The sequence below is a fragment of the Bolinopsis microptera genome, chromosome 2, assembly GCF_026151205.1.
Source record: "Bolinopsis microptera isolate Bmic1 chromosome 2, MBARI_Bmic_1.0, whole genome shotgun sequence".
NCBI lineage: Eukaryota > Metazoa > Ctenophora > Tentaculata > Lobata > Bolinopsidae > Bolinopsis > Bolinopsis microptera.
This window is the reverse complement of record NC_087073.1, coordinates 1,043,422-1,057,469: the sequence shown is the minus strand read 5'-3', so window position 1 is coordinate 1,057,469 and position 14,048 is coordinate 1,043,422. Positions and strand designations below refer to the sequence as shown.

At 37.4% G+C, this 14,048-nt stretch overlaps 2 long non-coding RNA genes across 2 annotated transcripts in view; one reads left to right on the top strand and one right to left on the bottom strand.

Annotated features, from left to right (window-relative positions):
* LOC134826500 (uncharacterized) overlaps positions 1-14,048 on the top strand; it is a 95,580-nt gene that overhangs the window by 71,395 nt on the left and 10,137 nt on the right. The window lies entirely within an intron of this gene.
* Positions 8,427-12,152, bottom strand: LOC134826501 (uncharacterized). The gene is made up of 2 exons (XR_010161709.1): positions 9,342-12,152; positions 8,427-9,114 (listed from the first exon to the last, which is right to left on the bottom strand). It is a non-coding gene; the product is annotated as an uncharacterized LOC134826501 (long non-coding RNA).

The following is a 14,048-nucleotide window of genomic DNA, read 5'->3' as shown; positions in this document are numbered from 1 at the left end:
ATTATAGCTGCACGAGTGTCAATAAATTACTGTGTCTTAAAAAAGGAACGATGTACACGTGTTAACATTCTGTTATTCCCCTAACATTATTATCACCAAGCTAATATCATCAAATCTACATTGCATGAGCTAATATTTTTCCAACAGACTACTAAACAAGGTGATTCAGATTCAACGATAAGCCAGTACCATCAGGCACCCAATCATTCAGCCCAATGGAATCAGTGACATAACTATAACAGAAGAGTATTGGGAGTATTGGGAGTATTGGTGTGCTGGCGATGCAATCACAATTGCTAAGTCAAAGTGGGGCACATTGTTGTGAAATAGGATTCAGATACGGTTATTGAAAATTACATCAGGGTAAAAAATAGGTTAATTTTGTCACAACAAAATATTATAATTCTGTTTGCTCCTTGCTGGAAGATAACTAGTTTATTGAAATTTTTATGATGATAAAGTTATATTGAATACTAATAGAGGTATGATGAACTTCGAAATAGGGCAAGCAATGTTAATTTCGTCACATTATTTGTTGTAAAAGTTTGATAATTTTTCGTTCACATCGATAATTTTTATTAACAGTAAACAAAATTCAAACAATATACACATAATATAGCATTGACCCTATATAAAAATTCAATATGAAATTCAATAAAAAATCTTTTAGTAAATTTTATAAAACCCTTTAAGTAGTAGAAGTAGCCAGTTCAATTTGTTGGCTCTAAATTTATATACATTGGTTCTGATATTTTAACAGCGCTACCACTTTTTATCCCTCTTTCTCCTCTAAGAGCTACAATAGTTGTTCTCAATCAGTCAAATCTTATTCTTTTCCTGATAAATGTCATTGCCTCACTGTATCTTTTTTTTATAAGAAAAAAAAGGGGGGACCCCCAACCCATGTAGCTGAGACACCTCACAGCAAGTAGACCAAAGTGGCTCTTGCTTGTGAAAGGTGTATTAACTACCCGCCGAGGCGGTGGGTTGGGAGTCTCCCCTGTGATCATTTCGTCCGTAAAATTTTACACAATATAAAAGCTACAATAAATTATCTATTAAATTTACATAAACAAACTTAAGAGACCTCAAAGCTCGTCTTCTGAGGAATGAGATTGAAGGATACGTCATCCAGTCCAGGGTGCTGGGCTTTTTGTATCCTCTGATTCCCCTGAGTGCTATGAGTGTGCTTCGTAGCAGATCAAACCTGAATCGTGTTCTGATGTGATTTGTAACCTGGCTCTTAGCTCAGTTAACCTTGCAAATAACAATATACGCATAATATAACAATAACCCTATATAAAATTTCTATATAGAAATTCAATAAAAAATATTAGAAAATTTCATAAAAACCCTTTAGTGTAGTAGTAAAAGTAGCCAATTCAATTTGTTGGCTCTAAATTAATATCTAAATTCTAAATCTGATATCTTAACTAGACTACCACTTCTTAGCTTCTTTATTGTGGTCAGCTATCCTTTCAGAAATACGATCTCACTGTATCTTTGTCCTGATTTTCTAGACACTCTATATTATTGCCCACGTTAAGGGGCCTGTTAATAATTTATTAAATTATTAGCTATTTTAGATTTAATAATAATAATCTAGACATTCTATCAGCTAACTTTTTGAATAGAAAAAAAGTATCTGCTTCTCTTCCCATTCCACCTGTAGCTGTTGTTGATAGGACTATTGGTGTAAATGTTCCATGTTCTACTTCGACAATCCTTTTGTTGTACATGTTTTTTCTTCTGTCTCTCATGGCCAGTAAGTGTACATACTCATTGGAGATCCAAGAGCCTTATTGGAAGGAGCTTGAGCATGAAATACCTTTACATCTAAAAATGCCCTTTCCAATGGGTTCCATACGCTCCTAGCACTAACATCTAACCTAGCTCCATCTGCTTTGTTGGCCCCTGCAGGGGGCCAACAACACTTCTTATTATGATTGAAATTGATTAATACAAAAAATATAGCAGCCCATAGTATATGGGCTGCTATATGGACACGTTCATTGAAGTTTGAGGATATTGGTAAATATTAGTAACCCTACTGAATGGCACGATGATGTAAAATGTGTCACACTATGAAACTATATAAACCCTCTAACCCTAAGATAATCGTTTCATCCTCTAGATAAACTTTGTCGCATAACGATATCTTTATCAGACGATAAGATATCGCTTAAATGCGGCCGGCAGTGAGTTGTAAACTTTGTCACACTATAAAAACGTGACGGAGTTTATATGGACCCCTTGTTGCCGTGTTTGACCAGATTTTCGAATTTCCAATTCATAGAATAGCTGTATATGACTATTATCTACATATTTAGCGACTTTTTTCCTTAAATGGTAGCACCATGTAAACTCCGTCACACATTTAAGAAATTTATATGAGGGATGTTTATGACATCCTGACAAGAAATGCCGAATAGTCTAGCATTATTTTGTGAGCTGAATGTGTTTGGAATTGTTCACATATTTCATTGTTATAGGCAAATACAAATACAGAAGGCAGAAATAGGTAAATTTAGTCACATAAATTTGTATGATATCTCAACATGTGTGAAATTGAGTAAATATTAGTATACCCACTTAAACACCCTATATTACGTACTATGGGTCAATTAACAATATTTCAACCATACGCCGGTCATATAAATTATTATATGGCAGTGATATGTTAACATTGGATAAATTTCAATACCTGAACAGGGTAAAAATTTGTAAATTTCGTCACAAAAAAAAATTATAACTTTATTTGCTCCGTGTTGGCAAAATAACTAATTTATCGACATAGTGATGGTGATAAAGTAACATTATATACTAATTGAGGTATGATTCTTCAAAATAGGGGCAAGAAATGTAAATTTCGTCACATCAGCCATTGCATTAGTTAGATAGATTTTCTTTCATATCAACTGCCCTTATTATTGGAATGGATTTATACAGGAAATATAGAAACCCATGTAATGCCCATTTTTCATCACATTGAAATTATACTGTTGGGGCAGGAAAAGTAAATTTCGTCACATTTCTGTAAATTAGTGATATCAAACTCAGCATTGTTAAACTTGGGTTCTGATTTGCTGAAAAATAACCTACCAATAATTCCTGGAAGAATATTGAATTCTAATCGGGGTATGGTTCTTCAAAATAGGGTCAAGAAATGTAAATTTCGTCACATACGTCATTGTAAAATTTAGATACATTTTCTTTCACATCAACAGTCCTAATTATAGTTTGAAATGATTAATTCAGAGATAAAGGAAGTATAGAAACCCATGCCCATTTTTCATCACATTGAAATTATACTTTTGGGGCAGGAAAAGTGAATTTCGTCACATTTCGGTAACTTAGTATAATTAAACTCAGAATTGTCAAACTTGAGTTCTGATGATCTGCTGAATAATAACCTACTAATATTTCCTGGAAGAATATTGAATTCTAATCGGGGTATGGTTCTTCAAAATAGGGTCAAGAAATGTAAATTTTGTCACATACGTCATTGTAAAGTTTAGATACACTTTCTTTCACATCAACAGTCCTAATTATTATAGTTTGAAATGATTAATTCAGAGATAAGGAAATATAGAAACCCATGCCCATTTTTCATCACATTGAAATTATACTGTTGGGGCAGGAAAAGTGAATTTCGTCACATTTCGGTAACTTAGTAAAATTAAACTCAGAATTGTTAAACTTGAGTTCTGATTTGCTGAATAATAACCTACTAATAATCCTGGAAGAATATTGAATTCTAATCGAGGCATGTTTCTTCAAAATAGGGTCAAGAAATGTAAATTTCGTCACATCAGCCATTGCATTAGTTAGATAGATTTTCTTTCATATCAACTGCCCTTATTATCATTGTGACAATTTTTACATCAACTGCCCTTAACTTGAATCAGCTCTATCCGTGCATCGTCCTTATATACAGTTTTCTCGCCTTCCAAACCAAAATCAGATATAAATGATTTCGGCAATTCACCCAAAATTTTAAATTCCATATAATGTGACAGAATTTACATCATTTCCCAATAAGTGCATGTATTTGCTAACTTTTCAAAACAAAATATTTTAGGGCTATGATTGGTAGAAGAACCATCAAATAATGAGTTGAAAGGGTTTTGAGGACACCTCACAGTAGAAAAGAGGTATCGTATTCTGAGTGTGACAAAGTTTACGAAATATTGCCTTCCCTGCGATCCCTGCCCTTTAGCCAAATGTTGTATCATAATTGTTAGAATGACCTAATCTACTATATAATATTTTAGACCAAAAAATGCTAATTGGGCAGCTATGGTTAACACAGTCACAAAAATGTGACATTTTTTACATTATAGTGCCTAAAAACAATAAATTGTATTTCTGAGCCGTGTATATGGAAGTATGGGTCACGTGGCTAATGTCCAGAACTTCTGAACACGCTATTTTTTTTGGTTTACCAATATCCTTAAACTTCAACATGAACGTGTCCATTTACGATTTCGTATCATTTTGTGACGATGTTTACATCAACTGCTCTATACTTCAATCAACTGTATCCGTGTATCGTCCTCATATAGAGTTTTCCCGCCTTCCAAACCAAAATCAGATATAAATGATTTCGGAAATTCACCCAGAATTTCAAATTCCATATAATGTGACAGAATTTACATCATTTCCCAATAGCCAAGTGCATGTATTTGTAAATAAAAAGAAATTATTCAAACAATATACACATAATATAACAATTACCCTATATAAAATTCAATATAAATTCAATAGAAAACCCTTGAACACCCTTTAAGTAGTATAAGTAAGCCAGTTTAAAGAACTGGCTCCAAATTTATATCTAATTCTGCTATTTTTACTGCACTACTACTTTTAAACCCTCTCTCTCCTCTAAGAGCTATGATTGTTGTTCTCAATAGGTCAAATCTTACTCTCTTCCTAATAAATGTCATTGCCTCACTATATCGTTGGCCTGATTTCCTAGATAGTTTATCCGCTAACTTCTTGAAGAACTTATTTGCTTCCCTTCCCATACCCCCAGTGGTTGATAGGACTATCGGTGTAAACGTCCCATGTTCGACTTCTACAATCCAACTCCACTCAGTTCTACAATCCTTTTATTGTATAAATTCTTTTTCTGTCTCTCATGGCTATTGTACATAGTGGTTGGAGATCCAAGAGCCTTATTGGAAGGAGCTTGAGCATGAAATACTCTTACATCTAAAAATGCCCTTTCCAATGGGTTCCATACACTCCTAGCACTAACATCTAATCTAGCTCCATCTGCTTTGTTGGCCCCTGCAGGAAGTTCTCTCCCGTTGACAGGAATGAGGAGAGGTTCAGTGGTAACATCTTTACAGCCAGCAGTTTCTAATAGCTCTGCTATCACATCTCTCAATGAATTGTGGCGGAGAGATACATACCCACCCCTTTTGCATATCAATGAGTGGTTTATTGAGTTGTCACTTCCACATACACATTTTCTTGCAGCATCTTTTATTCCAAAGTTGTACCTAAGGGCTAGGGCGTCATTGAATTCTTGTTTGTTGAGACAGAATCCAAATGATTTGAGTGGGAGTGATGAAAGCCAGGAACTTGCCCCTTTCTCTGATGTAAGATCTAATTGCAATTTTTGGGTTTCATTCAGGTCTTTTGTAACCTCTTCTTTTCTCTCTTTGAAAAACTCTATCCTTGATTTTCGGATTTTGGTCTTGATCTCGACAAGTTTTTCCTGATCGTCATAAAAATCTGGGTTTTGTTTGTATATTGCTTCTGTCAGATCTGATGTTACTTGGCATGAGTACTTGTACTCTAGGTGCTCTAGTGCATGTATTTGTTAACTTTTCAAAACAACATATTTTAGGGCTATGATTGGCAGAAGAACTATCAAATAATGAGTTGAAAGGGTTTTGAGGACACCTCACAGTAGAAAAGAGGTCTCGTATTCTGAGTGTGACAAAGTTTACGAAATGTTGCCTTAAAGCCGTTCGATCACTGCCCTTTAGGCCTACATTGTATCATAATTGTTAGATTGACCTAATCTACTATATTTTAGACCAAAAAATGCTAATTGGGCAGCTATGGTAAACAATGTCACAAAAATGTGACATTTTTTACATAACAGTGCCTAAAAGCAATACATTTTATTTTTGAGCAGTGCATATGGGAGTATGGGTCACGTGGCTAATGTTCAGAACTTATGAACACGCTAGATTAATATATGTTAAAATTAAACCACTATCGTCAAAAACGCTGTTTTAGAAATTTACCAATTTCCTCAAACTTCAATGAACGTGTCCATATAACATATAATATTTTACGAGTATCACCCGTTAAACTAACACCGTTCACATAGCCATGTGTATACGCGTACTGCGTGACGCGCTTGGCGCTTGTTTCGGCGCCCAGGAAACCTTACCGTTAGGGGCCTAACTTCGGAAGTAAAAGAGATAGAAAGTTTTGGTTTTCAACAAAATGTCCGTCTCGTAAAACTAAAGTTAGCTCCCCAGGAGCACAATTTGGGACAACGTAGATTTTGAATTATCCTGAAAAGTTTACCTGAGGACCCCAGGCTATTATGATTTATGTTCATTAACATAATAAACCGAATAAAGATTTATTCGGCGGAATGACAGGCTGAGCGCGGCCCAGTAATGAAAAGTATGATTTTGAGCCAAATTACAGATCGCAGCTTTTTACCTTTGCAAAATAATGTTGTTGCTATGACTCCAGATTGTAATTCACTTGACCATTGTTAATGATTTGACCCAGCGCGCGCTACTTCGTAGCACTTGCCATCGCGGGCCAACATTTCGAGAAGAAAGCGGCGCGCGCTATACTACTTCGAAGAAATTTAGTCGAGTAACATCCGTCTTGCTCTAACCAGAGCCCTCTCGCGTCACGCAGTACGCGTATACACATGGCTATGTGAAACATCCGTCAATAATTCACGCGAGCGATCATGCAGTGAACATGACGTCACGCGCGCTGACACACGTGCTGTTGAAAAACGACCACCTCTAGTAACACGTCTAGCCGGTAAGCTTTGCTGATATCATGTCATCCGTCAAACTGAAATTTGCCCAGAAACCGGCCTGGCCTTACCCACAGGGGGGGCTGAAACCAGGTTTTCGATCAAACGCTGCCATGTGTAGTCAAACGTCGCCAAAAGTTGCTCTCGTCCAATGAAATCGCTGCATTATGTAAGCCAAGCTCCGCATATGAATATATGTAATTCAATTATGCATACTGACTTGCAAAATGCAGCGATTTCATTGGACGAGAGCAACTGTTGGCGACGTTCGACTACAAATGGCAGCATTTGATCGACGCGAAAACCTGGTTTCAGCCCCCCCTGTGTACCTGGTATGGAGACCCCAGGCTATTATGTTGATAAACATAGCCTGGCGTAATTGAACCCTCTAAAACGCGCAAGTAAGCGCGTTTATGCGATTTTACAATCAAATATTTAGATTTTACCATCTAACTCAGTGCGCGGCTGAAACCAGGTTTTCGATCAAACGCTGCCATTGCATCGGAGGACTTCGCCGCTTCGACGCACCGCGCAAACTAGCATTCTTGCTTCGCTCTTGCAACCCATCGTCGATCGTTGCTCTGCTTCGCAGAGCAACGATCTCGATGGGTTGACATCGTCAATCAAACGCTGCCATTTCTCAAGAAACCTTACTGGATGGGGCTTAACTTTGAAAGTTAAAAAGTTAGAGAGTTAGTTCTCGCAACCGTAGATCGGCGCTAAATGCACCATTGGGCCTCGCCGAGCTGGGAAGGATTGACATCGTGAATCAAGTAAAGGTGCATTCCAATGTTCAAGAAGCTTTAGCTGACACAATTCAGCCAATCAGAGTACATGGTACAGAATCTGCAAAGTTAAAGTTGCAAACTTTTGATCGGCCCAAAATCATGGCTTTTACTAATTCGCTCGCCCAAAAATTTCACGTGACTTTGGTTTTTATGGTTTTGCAGCCGTATAAAACGGTTTTACATAAACCCTGATCCCAACCCTAACCCTAACCATAACCCCGAAGCTATCCATAACCCTTACCACAACCCGCACCCTAACCCGAGCCCTAAACACTCGAATTCATGTTTTACTAGCCTTTTAAGCCTTTCACGTGATTGTAGGTTTACAACTTACCAGGACGCGCGCCGAGTTGGACTCGTCGACGGTATATGGAACAGATATTTTACGAGTATCACCCGTTAATTCACGTGACCAAAACGGTTTTTTGCCCATAACTCTCCAGGGAAGCATTTTTACCCTACGTCATGGGGGTTATTCGGAATCAGCGTCCAAAAAGACACCGATTCAGATCAATTTCACACCCAAAGGGCCTTTTCACAAAAATTTTCTTAAAATTTGGGCGAGCGATTTAGTAGGAGCGCAAAATCATACTTAAAATGAAAAATCAATATACAACTAAGATGATAACTTAAAACTACAATTACACAATAGATTTGTCAAGGAAAGATATTTAAATGACTAATTAGTTATTAATAAGTAAATACTAATGATGCTCAAATAAAAAACGTCCGATGTCGAAAGAATACAATTAGATTTGAAAGTTTTAAAGTGTCGTAAAAGTAAAATACTGTTTCCACTTTCCAGGTACGGAAACGGATGTTAGATGTACCTCTTCACACTTTTTTATAAGTTTATATGTTACTTTTGATATATTCAACAGTCCAATTATAACAAAAAGCAACGAAAATCATTAAAGTTAAATGTCACTAGTCAGATATTTGCAAATACAACAACAAGTAGTCCCTCGTGTGTGAACATATTCGTATAATACTCATCACATCCAGTCATGGTTAATGGGTTCCAGCATATTGGATTTTAAATAAATTTCTTCTCAAAAGAAAAGATAGAATTAAATAAAATATACTACAAGGTCGGGTGACATTTTAAAATAGAAACACTGCAACACATAATTTATAACTTAAAGTTAACCAGACCTGGGTACAAATATAATAATCGTTTTGATCACGTGGTGTCTTTAAAGATGAAAGTTCCATTCGGTTTCCGACCAGGGATTGTACTGTCTATACATTTGGTAATACTAGCTTACTAGTTGAAAGAATCCATAACGTAATGATTTCCTGAAAATTAGAATAATTATATCAATCAGCTGAGATGATCAGAGATATTTAAACTGATGTTGATATCTATGAGCTAATTAATAATTAATTGCTTACCTCTTCTTAAATTTTCAACCGTGAATTACCGCATATTTAGTACTATAGTGCTTAGTGAAAACTAAATCCTACAACTCCAAGAACCTGATAAACGTGTAAAATCTTCGTAAATATATTATATGAAGTCTTACCTTGTTATCACTATTTCCATATTTCTATCTAAATTTCCATGATACCCTCGTCGGCAGGTGCCCCCTTGTCAATATCACCTCCCATTTCTACAATTTGCCTTTCTTCTGGAGCCTCTTTAGTTGCTCTCAAATATCTGCCACGATTTGGAAATCTAACAGCAACACTTTGGACAATAAAGTTAAGTAAAGTAAAAATCTTACTAAAAAATTCTCTCAAAGTATTGTCATACAGCATCGGGTTTATGACAGAATTGAGGGGTAAAACTATCATTGCAAAAGTGAGGTACCAATCTGTAGCATCGATTGACTCGAGATTGTGGAGCCCGCTGATGATTATGAATGGAACCCAACAAGCGAAATCCGAGGCTATGACCAGCGCAATCCTGTTTTCCATTGCTCGGTTTCTGCGGACAGTTTCTGGATTGCTGTTTTGCCCAGAATTCCTGGATGATTGCCGGGATTTAATGTAGATCAACAAGTAGGACACGGTAATGAACAAAAAACAACATAGGTTTACACCTAGCATGAGCCAAACTATCATATTTCCTTTCACGTCGATCAAGTCCTCTTCCACATCTGATATCGTTCGGCTTCTCCTTGGGTCATCACTTCGAACGGAGTATTTAAAAAGACACACACCATCGTTACCGTAAAAGTGAACAGCACTTTTATTCAAGCTTCCACTTCCATAACTCTTAATATGACTGAACATTGCATCTACTTTTTCGCCAATATCAGTCCAGGATGTATCTCTAGAGAAGCTCTCATTTTTGTAATATGCTTGAAGAATCTTGACGTGCTTTATTTTGTTCGGAAAACCAATAAATAGCTTGTAGTCTCGGTCATAGAAGAAACCTTTCACAAAGTAGTCCTCTAAGGCGGGGACCAATGGTATGAGTGCCACTGATAGCGAAGCAGTAATGATTCCGATCACAATCATGGCAGCTTTTATTACTGCTTTTTTATTGACGCGGGTAGGAGCAATCATAGAATTATTCACAATTCCCCTCATCCTAATCAAACTCAAAGCAGTCATCGAAAATAGAGAAAGTTGCGATCCCGTAGTGCTAATCACTCCCAAAACAGAACAAGCAGTGCCTGATAACCATTCTGCTTGCTTTGCACAGTAATCCTCTCCTAAAATGATACTGTCGAATACAGACAATACGATCAAGTAGACTCCTATAAGTAGATCGCCTAATCCGATTAAACAGATCAGCACTCTAGTGCACAGCATACTACCTGATTCAGATTCTCTTATGGAACTTCCAACTTTGGCCACCATGACGACATTAAAAATGGATGCCAAAAGGCCCAGCAGCCAGCAACTAAGTTTCAATACCCAATTGGCTAAGATTTCCTTGCCACATGACTGATTGCATTCATCAGATAAATCGAAGCAGTCAAATTTACCATCACACCTTTGGGAATAAGATATTAGGTCCTGTTTTGTCCGGTTTTTAGTATCCTCACAAACTAAATGGTTTTTACAAAGTCGTTCATCTGACAAGTCACCACAGTCATCAACCAGGTTACAAACTTGGCTATAATGAACACACTTTTTGTTATCACACTGGAAATGTGCATTTTCATATTCACCTTCATCAGACATAGTCACAAATGTTAGAGCAGAATTGTTAGCGAGAGTGTGGATCCGGTCAGGATACTGACCGGGGCATGAATCATAGTCTAAGGAAGTGTTCTGAAGAGGACACGTGGAGTTTAGACATAAACCCATGCAACTCAAGAAGACATAATATTCACCATATTGAATACTGCAGTCAACTTTTGTCTTTGAAGTTGGGACATTTATCATCATTTTGACACCAAATGTATTTCCTGCTGGACTCTGAAATTCTTGAACATGACAAGTTACATTTTCGGATTGTTCCATTGATTCGCACAAATCTCGCACATTACAACTGTTGATAACAGCAGATGCATTGATGCTCGGGAAATCTCTTGAAATCGTACAGATATCATTTTCAACTTCACAAGAGTTTATACCATCACAAAGAGCGTCAAACTCAACATAACTAATCTTGGAATCTCCTGGACACAGAAAAACGTCCTGACATGTTTTGTTTCCTAAATTTATTCTTTCAGTACCTTCATTTATTTCTTCACAGTATGTCACCTTAAGGTTTCTTTTTTCATCTTCTCCATCCAGACAATCTGTTTGATCATCCAGTAACCATTTGACAGGTATTGGCATGTTTTTATCAGTATTGAAGCCTCTTCTGCATTTTAAATAACCCAACGTTGTGTACTGACATATATCAAGGGTCTCATCACTACCATCAACACAGTCACTAACTCCATCGCAAAGTCTGTGTTTGTGGACGACACAGTCATTAGCTAACCCAGGTTGAGGTAGTGAAGTACATTTGTCTTCTAGGTTATCGTCACATAGATTAACCGGTTTATTGGTACGCTTAAATTCGCTACCACATACCACGTACTTTGACACGACTGACATATAATCATTGACCAAACAGTTACCTCCCACTTTGTTCACATCACTGCAGTTTGTCTGGTCTAGATAATCGTAACAGTACGGAAATTTGCCAGGCCAATCAAGATCAAACACACTACACCTAGTGTTTCTAAGTATGGGGACTTTCTTGTTAATTTTATCCCAGTATTTCTTGCCGTAATGAAGACATGTACTGTGTAGTGTGGTGCTCTTAACATCACAGTCCCTCTCATCCTCCCCGTGTGTGCGACATTGTTCAATTCCATCACAAACCTGATACCAAGGTACGACGCCATACACGTCACCATAGAAATTACAGTAGATTCTGTATGTGTAACCACATTTGTCATCGCAAGTAATATCGGTGGTGTTGTCAGTAGGACCTCCACTGCAGAGGCCACTTTGTTTTGTTGTTTTTGTATCAAAACCACACGCCTGATAAACATACGGGTCATTGTCACACACCGAGGAGACACTTGAGAGTGTATGATTCTCAGTACCCATTACATAGGTAACGTTCGAATTAGCGCACAAGTGAAAGTAATCTTTTATACTCTCATCAAAACACAAATTTTTCAAAAATCCGCCAATGTTTGTTACTGTACAACTTTTGTTTGATACCACTTGATTTTCCTTGGCACACCCTGAAAGATTTCTATGTTCAATTTTGAAATATTTACAATATGAAACACGTTCATTGACGTTTGAGGATATTAATAAATATTAGTGAGTGGTGACCCTATTAAATGGCATGATGTGGTAAAATTTGTCACGCTATGAAACTATAGAAACCCTTAATAGTTAGGATAATCGTTTCATCCTCTTTCAAACCTGTATTACTAAAGCAGCGGAGCCAAATGCTATCCCGGTATTCACAGGTGTGTGTCATTACCCTAGGGCTAGAATGACAATCCGATTTGCCGGTGTCACTATATTTACAGCTGACCTCATCCATTGTAATTGAAAAGTTATCCGGATTACGCCAATTTCTGAAGGATTTGATGAGAAATGGTTGCAAAATGTTCAAATATTTAGAGGTAAAATATGTCCAATCTTATACAGTGAAACGGTGTATTAATAAATGCAAAAAGTTGATAAACGAATTAATACTCACTCAGGAACGTATTTCATGTTTGTCGGGTAACTCCCCCAGTCTGAGAAGTGATGTCCAAGTGACCAGCAGAAGAGCTGTGCTGAATGCCAGTTAAACAATTCCTTACAGACGCTCACATTTTTCTCTTCCCTGGTTTGTTTATTCACAACTGTTGCTATCAGAAGACCTTCCTTATCATTTATTATTTTTCTTCCTTCAATCACTTTGATCAGATTTGCTCTTTCATACTCCCAAACATGTTCTGAAACGATCATGGAAACAGTTAGCATGAACTGATAGTTAAAAGAGAAAATAAAGATACCCTAACGATTTTGCAGCACATGATTCTTATCTGCCCGTACTTAGTCAAAAAATAAATAAACACGAGTATGTATTACGTAATGTACTACACAATAATTCCTTCTACGCCCTTATATTACTGATCCTCAGCTGTATCAGTGACGTCACCACAACGCCACGTGACGTCACCACAACACCACGTGACGTCACCACAACACCACGTGACGTCACAACACCACGTGACGTCACCACAACACCACGTGACGTCACCACAACACCACGTGACGTCACAACACCACGTGACGTCACCACAACACCACGTGACGTCACAACACCACGTGACGTCACCACAACACCACGTGACGTCACAACACCACGTATCCAGTAACAGACAAAACACTGCCGGGTTTTGATATACATTGTGTCCTCTCTTACTAATTCTAAACTAATTAACAGCCTTGCAACCAAGTACCAACCTATGTAATACGATTGTGACAGTGCAGTTGCAGTGGAATTAACGCCGATCGTGGACTTTATAGTAATACCGTCCACGTCTCGTCTCCAATGATCTATCCAGCCATAGTCAAAACTCTCACACACAGTCGTGTTAACGACCAGTTCTCCGTTACAGAATATTACAATTCTGTATCCCCGTTTCTTAATCACCCAGTGTTTATCCACTTCATCAGGTAGATTTGAGTAGAAGTTAACATAGTTACTATGGCATTCCCTCAGCAAATACTTTACAGGGGAGTCGAACTTGATAACAAAAGCTCGATATGAATCTTGTGCTGTTACTGTCTCTTCTTTATCATGGTAATCTACTGTGATTATGTCA